Raw genomic sequence first — 14,282 nt, forward strand, 5'->3', positions numbered from 1 at the left:
GAGCAATGTCCAGAAGTGTTAAGAATGATTATGTCACCTCTGAATATATGAATTATGCACTGACCCTCTAATGATTTTGTTTCGAGTTTGATGTGGAGGAAGTTTTCAAGGGTCAAGAGAGGAGGATGATACAATATGATCAAGAAGAGTGAAAATTCAAAGCTTGGGGATGCCCCCGTGGTTCATCCCTGCATATTTTAAGAAGACTCAAGCGTCTAAGCTTGGGGATGCCCAAGGCATCCCTTCTTCATCGACAACTTATCAGGTTCCTCTAGTGAAACTATATTTTTATTCCGTCACATCTTATGTGCTTTACTTGGAGCGTATGTTTGTTTTTATTTTTGTTTTTTGTTTGAATAAATCGTATCCTAGCATTCTTTGTTTGGGAGAGAGACACGCTCCGCTGTTTCGTATGAACACATATGTTCTTAGCTTTATCTTTAATGTTCATTGCGAAAGTTGAACTATTTCATTCATTGTTATACGGTTGGAAATGGAAAATGCCGCATGTGGTAAATGGTTAAATGTCTTGAATAATGTGATATTTGGCAATTGTTGTGCTCATATAGATCATGTTTAAGCTCTTGCATCATGTACCTTGTACTCATTAATGAATAACTACATAGAGCTTGTTAAAATTTGGTTTGCATGATTGATCTCTAGAGTCTAGATATTTTCTGGTTGAGGTGTTTGAACAACAAGGAGACAATATAAAGTATTATAATGCTTACAATATGTTCATATGTGAGCTTTTCTGCACCTTTTATACTTGAGTTTGCTTCAAACAACCTTGCTAGCCTAGCCTTGTATTGAGAGGAATTCTTCTCGTGCATCCAAATCCCTGAGCCAATAACCATGCCATTTGTGTCCACCATACCTACCTACCACATGGTATTTCTCCGCCATTTCAAAGTAAATTACTTGAGTGCTACCTTTAAAATTTCTATTCTTTGCCTTTACAATATATAGCTCATGGAACAAATAGCTTAAAAACTATCGTGTGAAGAATATGTACTTATGTGTCTTATTTCTTAGTAAGTTGCTTGTTGAGCGGTAACCATGTTTCTGGGGACGCCATCAACTTTACCTTTGTTGAATATCATGTGAGTTGCTATGCATGTCCGTCTTGTCTGAAGTAAGGGCGATTTTCATGATCAAATGGTTTGAGTATGCATACTGTTAGAGAAGAACATTGGGCCGCTAACTAAAGCCATGATTCATGGTGGAAGTTTCAGTGTGGACAACTAATCCTCAATCTCTTATGAGAATATTAATTGTTGTTGAATGCTTATGCATTAAAGAGGAGTCCATTATCTTTTGTCTATGTTGTCCCGGTATGGATGTCTAAGTTGAGAATAATCAAAAGCGAGAAATCCAATGCGAGCTTTCTCCTTAGACCTTTGTACAGGCGGCATAGAGGTACCCCTTTGTGACACTTGGTTGAAACATATGCTATACAATGATAATCCGTGTTAATCCAAGCTAATTAGGACAAGGTGCGAGCACTATTAGTATACTATGCATGAGGCTTGCAACTTATAAGATGTCTTATACATAACACATATGCTTTATTACTACCGTTGACAAAATTGTTTCTTGTTTTTAAAATGAAAAGCTCTAGCACAAATATAGTAATCAATGCTTCCCTCTGCGAAGTGCCTATCTTTTACTTTATTGTTGAGTCAGTTTTCCTATTCTTTCTATCCCAGAAGCAAACACTTGTGTCAAATGTGTGCATTGATTCTTACATGTTTACTTATTGCACTTGTTATATTACTTTGTGTTGACAATTATCCATGAGATATACATGTTGAAGTTGAAAGCAACCGCTGAAACTTATATCTTCCTTTATGTTGCTTCAATACCTTTACTTTGAATTTATTGCTTTATGAGTAACTCTTATGCAAGTCTTATTGATGCTTGTCTTGAAAGTATTTTTCATGAAAAGTCTTTTCTATATGATTCATTTGTTTACTCATTATCTTCATCATTGCTTCGAATCGCTGCATTCATCTCATATGCTTTACAATAGTATGATCAAGATTATGATAGCATATCACTTCAGAAATTATCTTTGTTATCGTTTACCTACTCGAGGGCGAGTAGGAACTAAGCTTGGGGATGCTTGATACGTCCCAAACGTATCTATAATTTCTTATGTTCCATGCTACTTTTATGATGATACTCACATGTTTTATACACATTATATGTCATTATTATGCATTTTCCGGCACTAACCTATTGACGAGATGCCGAAGAGCCGATTGTCTGTTTTCTGCTGTTTTTGGTTTCGAAATCCTAGTAAGGAAATATTCTCGGAATTGGACGAAATCAACGCCCAGGGTCCTATTTTTGCACGAAGCTTCCAGAAGTCCGAGGGAGAGACGAAGTGGGGCCACGAGGCGCCGCCACAACAGGGCGGCGCGGCCAGCAAGGGGCCCGCGCGGCCCTGTTGTGTGGGGCCCCCGTGGCGCCTCCTGACCTGCCCTTCCGCCTACTTAAAGCCTTCATCGCGAAACCCCCAATACCGAGAGCCACGATACGGAAAACCTTCCAGAGACGCCGCCGCCAATCCCATCTCGGGGGATTCGAGAGATCGCCTCCGGCACCCGGCCGGAGAGGGGAATCATCTCCCGGAGGTCTCTTCATCGCCATGATCGCCTCCGGATCGATGTGTGAGTAGTTCACCCCTGGACTATGGATCCATAGCAGTAGCTAGATGGTCGTCTTCTCCTCATTGTGCTATCATGTTAGATCTTGTGAGCTGCCTATCATGATCAAGATCATCTATTTGTAATCCTTCATGTTGTGTTTGTTGGGATCCGATGAATATTGAATACTATGTCAAGTTGATTATCAATCTATCATATATGTTATTTATTTTCTTGCATGCTCTCCGTTGCTAGTAGAGGCTCTGGCCAAGTTGATACTTGTGACTCCAAGAGGGGGTATTTATGCTCGATAGGGGTTCATGATACGTCTCCGACGTATCAATAATTTCTTATGTTCCATGCTACTTTATTGATGATATCTACATGTTTTATGCATACTTTATGTCATATTTATGCGTTTTCCGGAACTAACCTATTGACGAGATGCCGTTTTCTGCTGTTTTTGGTTCCAGAAATCCTAGTAAGGAAATATTCTCGGAATCGGACGAAATCAAGGCCCAGCATCCTATTTTTCCACGAAGCTTCCAGAACACTCGAGAGTCGCCAGAGGGGGGCCACAGGCCCACCACACATGACCCTGGCGCGGCCAAGGGGGGGCCCGTGCCCCCCTATTGTGTCGTCGCCTCGTCGCCCCTCCGACTCTGCCTCTTCGCCTATAAAAAGGTCCCTGACCTAAAACCTCGAGACGGAAAAGCCACGGTACGAGAAACCTTCCAGAGCCGCCGCCATCGCGAAGCCAAGATCTGGGGGACAGGGAGTCTCCGTTCCGGCACGCCGCCAGGACGGGGAAGTGCCCCGGAAGGCTCCTCCATCGACACCACCGCCATCTTCATCAACGCTGTTGTCTCCCATGAGGAGGGAGTAGTTCTCCATCGAGGCTCGGGGCTGTACCGGTAGCTATGTGGTTAATCTCTCTCCTATGTGCTTCAATACAATAATCTCATGAGCTGCCTTACATGATTGAGATTCATATGATGATGCTTGTGTAGGATAACGTTGCATAGAAAACAAAAATTTTCCTACCGCGAACACGCAATCCAAGCCAAGATGCAATCTAGAAGACGGTAGCAACGAGGGGATATCGAGTCTCACCCTTGAAGAGATTCCAAAGCCTACAAGATGAGGCTCTTGTTGCTGCGGTAGACGTGCACTTGCCGCTTGCAAAAGCGCGTAGAAGATCTTGATCACGATCGTTTCCGGCACCACGAACGGGCAGCACCTCCGTACTCGGTCACACGTTCGGTTGTTGATGAAGACGACGTCCACCTCCCGTTCCAGCGGGCAGCGGAAGTAGTAGCTCCTCTTGAATCCGACAGCACGACGGCGTGGTGTCGGTGGTGGTGGAGAAATCCGGCGGAGCTTCGCTTAAGCGTGCGGGATGTGGTGGAGGAGAGAGACCGCTAGGGTTTGGGGAGAGAGGGGGAGGCTAGGGCGCCGGCCAAGGGCAGCCCTAGGTGGTGCGGCCAAGAGTGGGCAGCCCCCCCCCTCTCCTCCTCATTATATAGGTGGAAATCCCCAAGTGTTGGTATCCAAGTCTTCGAATAAGACCCCAACAGTGAAACCTCCCATATGTAGGGAAACCTACCCAAGGTGGGAATCCCACTTGGGGTGGGATTCCCCCTTCCATGAAGGGGGTTGGCCGGCCACCCTAGGGGAGTCCACCTTGGACTCCTCCCCTTTAGGGTTGGCTGGCCATGCAAGGTGGAGTCCCTCCGGGACTCTACTTTCCATGGTGATTTCTTCCGGACTTTTCTAGAACCTTCTAGAACCTGCCATAAATGCACCGGATCATATCCAAACTTGGAATATGACTTCCTATATATGAATCTTATTCTCCGGACCATTCCGGAACTCCTCGTGATGTCCGGGATCTCATCCGGGACTCCGAACAAATATTCGAACTCCATTCCATATTCAAGTTCTACCATTTCAACATCCAACTTTTAGTGTGTCACCCTACGGTTCGTGAACTATGCGGACATGGTTGAGTACTCACTACGACCAATAACCAATAGCGGGATCTGGAGATCCATAATGGCTCCCACATATTCAACGATGACTTTAGTGATCGAATGAACCATTCACATACGATACCAATTCCCTTTGTCACGCGATATTTTACTTGTCCGAGGTTTGATCTTCGGTATCACTCTATACCTTGTTCAACCTCGTCTCTCGACAAGTACTCTTTACTCGTACTGTGGTATGTGGTCTCTTATGAACTTATTCATATGCTTGCAAGACATTAGACGACATTCCACCGAGAGGGCCCAGAGTATATCTATCCGTCATCGGGATGGACAAATCCCACTGTTGATCCATATGCTTCAACTCATACTTTCCGGATACTTAATCTTACCTTTATAACCACCCATTTACGCAGTGGCGTTTGGTGTAATCAAAGTACCTTTCCGGTATAAGTGATTTACATGATCTCATGGTCATAAGGACTAGGTAACTATGTATCGAAAGCTTATAGCAAATAACTTAATGACGAGATCTTATGCCACGCTTATTTGGGTGTGTCCTTTACATCATTCATACAATGATATAACCTTGTCATTAATAACATCCAATGTTCATGATTATGAAACTAATCATCCATTAATCAACAAGCTAGTTAAGAGGCATACTAGGGACTCTTTGTTTGTCTACATATCACACATGTACTAATGTTTCGGTTAATACAATTGTAGCATGATATATAAACATTTTTCATAAACATAAAGATATAAATAATAACCACTTTATTATTGCCTCTAGGGCATATCTCCTTCAGTCTCCCACTTGCACTAGAGTCAATAATCTAGTTTACATTTGTAAAGATATAACACCTTGGCCTTCTGGTGCTTTATCATGTTTTGCTCACGAGAGAGGTTTTAGTCAACGGATCTGACACGCTCAGAAACGTATGTATTTTGTAATTCATTTGCGTCTTAACACATCACTCATTTCCAAATGAGTCGGCATTAAATATGTTTGGTCTTCTGGTGGAACCTTAATTCCGCGGTCTGAAATATGTCACTAATATTGTCACACACAATATAGCTTCAAAGTTTTAATTCTGTCGGAACTACACCAAGTTCTCAAAGAACCTCTTGACTTAACATCCTTTGTCATTGTCAAAACAATGACATACTCTGCCTTCTTTTGTAGAATCCGTCATAATATTTAGAACTCTTCTAAATCTAGCATAGACAACTTCTAGCTCATTGTGCTACCTTTTTAACAACACTTAGTCTAATTTGAGATTTGAAATTTTATTTTCATATGTGACAAAACTAATATCGGTGCAACACCTTACAGCGATTTGTTTTATCATTTCTCCATACAAAACTATATATATATATCCTTGGTTCTTCTCAAGTACTCAAGAATATTCTTACTGTTTTTCAATGATCATCACATGAATCATTCTGGTACATGCTCATAACATTTTTAAGAGCACATGACATCTGATTGTGTACATATTATATGTGATCTATAATCACTCATGTGTTTTTACTCATTGAGTGTCAGATACACTCAAGTCTTGTTAAAACTTCACATGATAAGAGCATTTTCTCAATATTTCTATATTGAACTACTTCAATATCTATTTTATGTACTTTGACTTAAACTTATTATATGTTTCAATCTATCTTCATAGATCTTGACACTAAATATGTTTCAGTCCATATCCTTTCATTGAAATTAATTTCTCAATGAAACCTTTTAATCAAGTATGTAATTACATTATTTATAACCAACTATATGTCTTCTACATAAGTATTATAAATATGTCTCAGCGCTCCCACTTAATTTCTTGCAAATGCAAGCTTCTTCATCGTCTCTGATGAAATCAAAAACTCTTTGACTATTTCATCTGGTGAAGATTCCAACTCCGTGATGCTTACTTCATCCAATTGAAGTTCGTATACCTATCTAGAATTCCATGGACCAGCAAAACTCTTGGTTGTATCTTATATACACCTTTAATACACACTTCTGATAAGTAATGTATTTTGCCATCCTACTAACATATCTCATAAAGGAAATATGTAGTGATTACTAGAATAATCCATATAGACTTTAAGCATTGCTACGGAAGATCTAATCTTGTCGTAGTCAACTCTTTGTCGTAAACAACTTTTCGATAAGTCGAGCTTCTTTAAGGATATTCCATCCAAGTCCATCAATTTTATAGATCCATTTACTTTCAAAAAGTATTTATCTATCTTGGATTTCATGGCATATAGCCATTTTAACGGAGTCAGGGCCCATCATAACTTCTTTGTTTGTAGTTGGTTTATCATTGTTCAAAATCAATCCTTTGTTCACAAATCATTTATTTGATCACAAAGTAAACCATACCTACAAGGTTCAATATGTACTTTGATCTCCATGGCTAAAACACTTTGTAGTCATGGGAGCCATGTTCGTCATGGTCGCTTCCGAAACCAATTCCGATGCTGCGCTACTCTGATCATTATGCTCAGGTTCATAAACTTTATCAAAATATATTGTCCTCCCACTCAAATACTTCACTAGAAACAATTTCTTGGAAATAAGAAACATTGACAAACACTTTTGTCTTTGTCTCCATAGTGGGAAGAATTCCCAATCAATTCTCTGGGATAACCAACAAAGACATTCATCCGATTTTGGTTGTAAACTTATTTACTTATGCTATGCATACCAAAATTTTAAGAAAAGACTATTAGGATTCATATCCATGCCATAACTCGTATGGTGTCATTTCAACGGATCATGATGATGCTCTATTTAGTGTAAAAGCGGTAGTCACTAAAGCATAATCCACAAAAAATATAATGGCATCAATATTTTATCTCATCATTGATCCAACAAGTATTGGATACATCTCTTGGATACTTCTTCATCACTATGATACTTGATACGTCTCCGACGTATCGATAATTTCTTGTGTTCCATGCCACATTATTGATGATATCTACATGTTATATGCACATTTTATGTCATATTTATGCGTTTTCTGGAACTAACCTATTGACGAGATGCCGAAGTGCCAGTTCCTGTTTTCTGCTGTTTTTGGTTTCAGAAATCCTAGTAACGAAATATTCTCGGAATTGGACGAAATCAACGCCCAGGTTCCTATTTTGCCCGGAAGCATCCAGAACACCCGAGAGTCGCCAGAGGGGGGCCACACAGGCCCCAGATGATAGGCCGGCGCGGCACAGGCCCTGGCCGCGCCGCCTTATGGTGTCGTCGCCCCGTTGACCCTCCAACTCCGCCTCTTCGCCTATATAAAGGTCCCAGACCTAAAACCTCGAGACGAAAAAACCACGGTACCAGAAACCTTCCAGAGCCGCCGCCATCGCGAAGCCAAGATCTGGGGGACAGGAGTCTCTGTTCCGGCACGCCGCCGGGACGGGGAAGTGCCCCCGGAAGGCTCCTCCATCGACACCACCGCCATCTCTATCAACGCTGCTTGTCTCCCATGAGGAGGGAGTAGTTCTCCATCGAGGCTCGGGGCTGTACCGGTAGCTATGTGGTTCATCTCTCTCCTATGTGCTTCAATACAATAATCTCATGAGCTGCCTTACATGATTGAGATTCATATGATGATGCTTGTAATCTAGATGTCATTATGCTAGTCAAGTGAGTTTTACTTATGTGATCTCCGGAGACTCCTTGTCCCACGTGTGTAAAGGTGACGAGTGTGTGCACCGTGTGGGTCTCTTAGGCTATATTTCACAGAATACTTATTCACTGTTATGAATGGCGTAGTGAAGTGCTTATTTATATCTCTTTATGATTGCAATGTGTTTTGTATCACAATTTATCTATGTGCTACTCGATCTAGTGATGTTATTAAAGTAGTTTTATTCCTCCTGCACGGTGTAACGGTGACAGTGTGTGCATCCGTGTTAGTACTTGGCGTAGGCTATGATTGTGATCTCTTGTAGATTATGAAGTTAACTATTTCTATGATGGTATTGATGTGATCTATTCCTCCTACATAGTGTGAAGGTGACAGTGTGCATGATGTGTTAGTACTTGGTTTAGTCGTGTTGATCTTTCATGCATTCTAAGGTTATTTAAATATGAATATTGAATTGTGGAGCTTGTTAATTCCGGCATTGAGGGTTCGTGTAATCCTACGCAATGGTGTTCATCATCCAACAAAAGAGTGTAGAGTATGCATCTATCTATTCTGTTATGTGATCAAAGTTGAGAGTGTCCACTAGTGAAAGTCTAATCCCTAGGCCTTGTTCCTAAATACTGCTATCGCTGCTTGTTTACTGTTTTACTGTGTTACTACTGCTGCATTACTACTGCTCATATATATTCATACCACCTGTATTTCATTATCTCTTCGCCGAACTAGTGCACCTATTAGGTGTGTTGGGGACACAAGAGACTTCTTGCTTTGTGGTTGCAGGGTTGCATGAGAGGGATATCTTTGACCTCTTCCTCCCCGAGTTCGATAAACCTTGGGTGATCCACTTAAGGGAAACTTGCTCGCTGTTCTACAAACCTCTGCTTTTGGAGGCCCAACACCTGTCTACAAGAATAGAAGCTCCCGTAGACATCAAGCTATTTTTCGGCGCCGTTGTCGGGGAGGAAAGGTAAAAGGTACTCACACTCCGGATCTCGGCTACTAAGCTATTTTCGCCGTTGTAAGTACTCGAAGCTATTTCCTTTAGATCCTGCAATTGCATCTTTTTGTTTCTTGTTTACACTAGTTTGGCATAATGGACAAGAATGAGCTTCTTATTCTATTTCCTGATTTAAAACATGGATTGTTTGATGCGAAAATTAAAAAACCTATGAAATCTTATTTGCATGCTTTGGTAGTAATATTAGTATGAACGCTTTGAACACCATTGTTGATAATGATATAGAAAGTTCTAAGCTTGGGGAAGCTGGTTTTCATGATCTTTTTAGTCCCCCAAGCATTGAGGAGAAAATTTTCTTTGATGATACTTTGCCTCCTATTTATGATGATTATAATGATAGTGGTCTTTTGGTGCCACCTACTATGGAGAGTAAATTTTGTTGTGATTATACTATGCCTCCTACACTTGATGAGAATAATAATGATAGCTACTTTGTTGAATTTGCTCCCACTATTACTAATAAAATTGATTATGCTTATGTGGAGAGTAATAATTTTATGCATGAGACTCATGATAAGAATGCTTTATGTGATAGTTATATTGTTGAGTTTGCTCATGTTGCTACTGAAAGTTATTATGAGAGAGGAAAATATGGTTGTAGAAATTTTCATGTTACTAAAACACCTCTCTATGTGCTGAAATTTTTGAAGCTACACTTGTTTTATCTTCCTATGCTTGTCACTTTGCTCTTCATGAACTTGTTTATTTACAAGATTCCTATGCATAGGAAGCATGTTAGACTTAAATGTGTTTTTGCCTCTTGATGCTCTCTTTTGCCTCAAATACTATTTCTTGCGATTGCATCATTAAAACTGCTGAGCCCATCTTAATGGCTATAACGAAAGAACTTCTTGGGAGATAACCCATGTGTTTATTTTGCTACAGTACTTGTTTTATATTTGTGTCTTGGAAGTTATTTACTACTGTAGCAACCTCTCCTTATCTTAGTTTTGTGTTTTGTTGTGCCAAGTAAAGTCTTTGATAGTAAGGTTCATACTAGATTTGGATTACTGCGCAGAAACAGATTTCTTGCTGTCACGAATCTGGGCCTAATTCTCTGTAGGTAACTCAGAAAATTATGCCAATTTACGTGAGTGATCCTCAGATATGTACGCAACTTTCATTCAATTTGAGCATTTTCATTTGAGCAAGTCTGGTGCCCTTTTAAAATTCGTCTTTACGGACTGTTCGTTTTGACAGATTCTGCCTTTTATTTCGCATTGCTTCTTTCGCTGTGTTGGGTGGATTTCTTTGTTCCATTACCTTCCAGTAGCTTTGAGCAATGTCCAGAAGTGTTAAGAATGATTGTGTCACCTCTGAACATGTGAATTTTTAATTATGCACTAACCCTCTAATGAGTTTGTTTCGAGTTTGGTGTGGAGGAAGTTTTCAAGGGTCAAGAGAGGAGGATGATATACTATGATCAAGAAGAGTGAAAAGTCTAAGCTTGGGGATGCCCCGGTGGTTCACCCCTGCATATTTCAAGAAGACTCAAGCGTCTAAGCTTGGGGATGCCCAAGGCATCCCCTTCTTCATCGACAAATTATCAGGTCCTTCTCTTGAAACTATATTTTTATTCGGTCACATCTTATGTACTTTACTTGGAGCGTCTGTGTGCTTTTATTTTCGTTTTGTTATTTTCATTCTCTGAATAAATTCATGCTTGTGTGGGAGAGAGACACGCTCCGCTGGTTCATATGAACACATGTGTTCTTCGCTTTATCTTTTAGTGTTCATGGCGAAGGTTAAAACTGCTTCGTTCATTTTTATATGGTTGGAAACGGAAAATGCTACATGTAGTAATTGGTAGAATGTCTTGAATAATTTGATACTTGGCAATTGTTGTGCTCATGTTTAAGCTCTTGCATCATATACTTTGCACCCATTAATGAAGAAATACATAGAGCTTGCTAAAATTTGGTTTGCATAATTGGTCTCTCTAAGGTCTAGATAATTTCTAGTATTGAGTTTTGAACAACTAGGAAGACGGTGTAGAGTCTTATAATGTTTACAATAAGTCTTTTATGTGAGTTTTGCTGCACCGGTTCATCCTTGTGTTTGTTTCAAATAACCTTGCTAGCCTAAACCTTGTATCGAGAGGGAATACTTCTCATGCATCCAAAATCCTTGAGCCAACCACTATGCCATTTGTGTCCACCATACCTACCTACTACATGGTATTTCTCCGCCATTCCAAAGTAAATTGCTTGAGTGCTACCTTTAAATAATTCAAAATTTATCACCTCTGATTTGTGTCAATGTTTTATAGCTCATGAGGAAGTATGTGGTGTTTTATCTTTCGATCTTGTCATTTACTTCGACGAGACTTTCACAATGGACTAGTGGCTTCATCCGCTTATCCAATAATTTTGCAAAAAGAGCCGGCAATGGGGTTCCCAGCCCCGATTAATTAACTTGCATTAATAATTCTCTTCACATGTTTTGCTCCGATTCATCGGTAAGCAACTTAATTTTGCAAATAGACACTCCTCCATGGTATGTGAATGTTGGAAGGCACCCGAGGATTCGGTTAGCCATGGCTTGTGTAAGCAAAAGGTTGGGAGGAGTGTCATCCATAAATAAAGAAAAACTAAACTAAAGTACATGTGTAAACAAAAGAGAAGAGGGATGATCTACTTTGTTGGTAGAGATAACGTCCTTCGTGGGAGCCGCTCTTGAAAGTCTGGTTGATAAGGTAGTTAGAGTGCCCACTACCATTCGTTGACAACAACAAACACCTCTCAAAATTTTACTTTTATGCTCTCTATATGTTTTCAAAACCAAAGCTCTAGCACAAATATAGCAATCGATGCTTTCCTCTTTGAAGGACCTTTCTTTTACCTTTTATGTTGAGTCAGTTCACCTATTTCTCTCCACCTCAAGAAGCAAACACTTGTGTGAAATGTGCATTGATTCCTACATACTTGCATATTGTACTTGTTATATTACTCTATGTTGACAAATATCCATGAGATATACATGTTACAAGTTGAAAGCAACCGCTGAAACTTAATCTTCCATTGTGTTGCTTCAATGTCTTTACTTTAAATTATTGCTTTATGAGTTAACTCTTATGCAAGACTTATTGATGCCTGTCTTGAAAGTGCTATTCATGAAAAGTCATTGCTTTATGATTCAGTTGTTTACTCATGTCATTACCATTGTGTTGATCGCTGCATTCATTACATATGTTTACAATATGATCAAGTTTATGATGGCATGTCACTCCAGAAATTATCTTTGTTTATCGTTTACCTGCTCGGGACGAGCAGAAACTAAGCTTGGGGATGCTGATACGTCTCCGACGTATCGATAATTTCTTATGTTCCATGCCACATTATTGATGATATCTACATGTTATATGCACATTTTATGTCATATTTATGCGTTGTCTGGAACTAACCTATTGACGAGATGCCGAAGGGCCAGTTCTCGTTTTCTCGCTGTTTTTGGTTTCGTAAATCCTAGTAACGAAATATTCTCGGAATTGGACGAAATCAACGCCCAGGTTCCTATTTTTCCCGGAAGCATCCTGAACACCCGAGAGTCGCCAGAGGGGGGCCACACAGGCCCCAGATGATAGGCCGGCGCGGCCCAGGCCCTGGCCGCGCCGGCTTATGGTGTCGTCGCCCCGTTGACCCTCCGACTCCGCCTCTTCGCCTATATAAAGGTCCTAGACCTAAAACCTCGAGACGAAAAAGCCACGGTACCAGAAACCTTCCAGAGCCGCCGCCATCGCGAAGCCAATATCTGGGGGACAGGAGTCTCTGTTCCGGCACGCCGCCGGGATGGGGAAGTGCCCCCGGAAGGCTCCTCCATCGACACCACCGCCATCTCCATCAACGCTGCTGTCTCCCATGAGGAGGGAGTAGTTCTCCATCGAGGCTCGGGGCTGTACCGGTAGCTATGTGGTTCATCTCTCTCCTATGTGCTTCAATACAATAATCTCATGAGCTGCCTTACATGATTGAGATTCATATGATGATGCTTGTAATCTAGATGTCATTATGCTAGTCAAGTGAGTTTTACTTATGTGATCTCCGGAGACTCCTTGTCCCACGTGTGTAAAGGTGACAAGTGTGTGCACCGTGTGGGTCTCTTAGGCTATATTTCACGAATACTTATTCACCGTTATGAATGGCGTAGTGAAGTGCTTATTTATATCTCTTTATGATTGCAATGTGTTTTGTATCACAATTTATCTATGTGTTACTCTAGTGATGTTATTAAAGTAGTTTTATTCCTCCCCGCACGGTGTAATGGTGACGAGTGTGTGCATCCGTGTTAGTACTTGGCGTAGGCTATGATTGTGATCTCTTGTAGATTATGAAGTTAACTATTGCTATGATGGTATTGATGTGATCTATTCCTCCTACATAGTGTGAAGGTGACAAGTGTGCATGCTGTGTTAGTACTTGGTTTAGTCGTGTTGATCTTTCATGCACTCTAAGGTTATTTAAATATGAACATTGAATTGTGGAGCTTGTTAACTCCGGCATTGAGGGTTCGTGTAATCCTACGCAATGGTGTTCATCATCCAACAAAAGAGTGTAGAGTATGCATCTATCTATTCTGTTATGTGATCAAAGTTGAGAGTGTCCACTAGTGAAAGTCTAATCCCTAGGCCTTGTTCCTAAATACTGCTATCGCTGCTTGTTTACTGTTTTACTGTGTTACTACTGCTGCGTTTCTACTGCTCATATATATTCATACCACCTGTATTTCACTATCTCTTCGCCGAACTAGTGCACCTATTAGGTGTGTTGGGGACACAAGAGACTTCTTGCTTTGTGGTTGCAGGGTTGCATGAGAGGGATATCTTTGACCTCTTCCTCCCTGAGTTCGATAAACCTTGGGTGATCCACTTAAGGGAAACTTGCTGCTGTTCTACAAACCTCTGCTCTTGGAGGCCCAACACTGTCTATAAGAATAGAAGCTCCCGTAGACATCAATACTCCAAGAAACGTGA

The sequence above is a fragment of the Lolium rigidum genome, chromosome 1 (genome assembly GCF_022539505.1).
Source record: "Lolium rigidum isolate FL_2022 chromosome 1, APGP_CSIRO_Lrig_0.1, whole genome shotgun sequence".
Classification (NCBI taxonomy): domain Eukaryota; kingdom Viridiplantae; phylum Streptophyta; class Magnoliopsida; order Poales; family Poaceae; genus Lolium; species Lolium rigidum.